The sequence below is a fragment of the Chrysochloris asiatica genome, unplaced genomic scaffold, assembly GCF_000296735.1.
Source record: "Chrysochloris asiatica unplaced genomic scaffold, ChrAsi1.0 scaffold00209, whole genome shotgun sequence".
NCBI classification, from domain to species: domain Eukaryota; kingdom Metazoa; phylum Chordata; class Mammalia; order Afrosoricida; family Chrysochloridae; genus Chrysochloris; species Chrysochloris asiatica.
Genome location: NW_006408727.1, coordinates 4,425,439 through 4,427,909, shown reverse-complemented (window position 1 = coordinate 4,427,909; position 2,471 = coordinate 4,425,439).

Below are 2,471 nucleotides of genomic sequence, written 5' to 3'. Positions count from 1 at the left end.
CAGCGCCACACCAGGACTCATATATTTATATATTTCACTGGTTTTTCTTTTGTTGAAAAACCAGCCCAAGACATGTGATACTGAGAAAGTTGGATTGTAGAGAGAGAAAAAAACCTCAAAAGGATGAATTTTCGAAATTGGTTCTCAAATCACCCTTGGATTTATTTTGAGTTTAGTCCTCCTTTCCACTCGTGGAGTAAGAGGAAGTCAGACATGATTCCTACTTGGTTTGAATCAGTTGGCGCTGTGAGCAGAGTTCATTGCAATGGCTCCAGACCTATGAAATTGTGTGAGAGAGAAGAAAGGGGCATGGGATAAAATATTTCAGCTGAAGAGAGAGCAGAAACTTCTGAAGTTGCTGGAGCCAATGACATGCTGTTTTAAAAAAGTGGCTGGAACTGGGCCTGTGCCTACTAGAATTCATCCTGCCAGAGGCTTGAGGCCCTATGCATATTAAAGTGGTTAGTCCAAGGAAGGATATGGTGTGGGTTAATGCCCTGGACTGCAAAATCAGTTTGATTCGCAAGGTCCGTGACTCAAGTTCACCAGTAGAGCCTCAAAAACCCTATACAGGTTCAGTATGAGTTGGAATCAGCTAGATGGCACTTAACAACCATAATGACAGTCCAAGGGAGAAGAAAAGATTAAACTTAAGTGTTTAAAAAGGTTTATGTGTTTGACTGCCTTTTGGATATTGGTTTCTCCTGCCTGTTCTTATAAAATAGACAAACGTATGGTGGAAATGAATACTGCAAACTGTGATTATAGAAAGCTTGTAAGCCTGCCTTCAGTCTATTCTTGACTGGATTTGCTAAAGAGGAGTTAGAATTTTCCAGGAAAACAGGTTTCTTGGTTTAAGCTTTTGTAGAATATGGGGCTCCTGGTGGAATTCTAAGCTCCACTCAGAATCTTCAGCGTTGGGACAACTCAGAACTGAAAGAACAGGAGGTTGTTGGCAGAAAAAAAGTATTTTGAGTTTCTGAGGCATCAAGGTAAAGAATGGGGACACATCAGAGAAAAATGCCCTTCTAGAACTAAAAGTTAAAGAGAACTAGCAAGCCTTAAGATCACTGGTGACCATCTGGATCTATGTGTAAGTGGAATTGGGGGAAAGTAGCATTGAACACAGGGGCTAAGTTTGGAAATGCTCTATTGGCACCCATTGAGCCAGAGTTAAGAGGAGAGGGAAGGCTGACTGGTTTGAAGTTTAGGGAGTTATGTGAACTCCTAATCCCAAGGGCACTGACCTGGCCCAAGTGGCAAAGATTGTAAGTAAAGGGGCCAGCTGTTTTGAAATGCAGGAAGATATGTGTGAACTACCAAAATTGCAGCTGGTACTCATTTGTGCTAGCTTGAAAGACTAGGGCTAAGTTGACCAAAGTCTGTTTGGATGAAGATAAAGATGTTTGATACAATGAGCAAGTGTCAATTCCTATCATTTGTTGGGCTAGACTTTTGCTTATGGATCCAGTTGCTAAAAATTCCAAATAGAAGTTTCTTCATATCAAGGAACATGCTTGATTCCTCAGTGTATTGTGCTGATGCTATTGTTGTTGTTAACTGCCATAGAGTTGGTTTTAACTCATAGCAACCCTATATAGGGTTTCCAAGAAGCACCTGGTGAGTTTGAAAAGCTGATCTTGTGGTTCAAACTGGCCTCCCAGTCAAGTGCTTATCCCACACAACTACTGGATTGATGTTGTTGTTAGGTGCCATTGAGTCAGTACTGACGCACAGAGACCTTATGCACAGCAGAACAAAACACTGCCCAATCCTGGGCCAACCTCATTACTGTTGCCATACTTGAGCCCATCGATGCTGCCATTTGGCCAATCCATCTCGTTGGGGGGGTCTTCTTTTTCTCCGACTCTCCACCTTACCAAACATGATATCCTTCTCCAGTTACTGGTCCCTCCTGACAATATGTCTGAAGTATGAGAGACGAAGTTTGGCCATCGTGGCCTCCAAGGAGCACTCTGGCTGCACTTCTTCCAAACAGATCTACTGGTTCTTTTGGCAGCCCATGGCACTTTCAATATTCTCCTCCAACACCATAATTCAAATGTGGCAATTCTTCTGTGGTCTTCCTTATTCACTGTCCAGCTTTCACATGCATTATGAGGTTACTGGAAATACCATGGCTTGGGTCAGGTGCACCTTAGTCCACAAGCTGACATCTTTGCTCTTCAATACTTTAAAAAGGTCCTGTATCACAAATTTGCCTAATGCACTACATCATTTGATTTCTTAACTGCTGCTTCCATGAATGTTGATAGCTGATCCAAGAAGAATGAAGTCCTTGACAACGTCAATCTTTTCTCCACTGATACGAATGTTGTTTATTAGTCCAGTCATGAGGATTTTTGTTTTCTTTACATTGACATGTAATCCATACCAAAGGCTGTGCTCTTTGTTCATCAGTAAATGTTTTAAGTCCTGTTCACTTTCAGCAAGTAAGGTTGTATCATCTG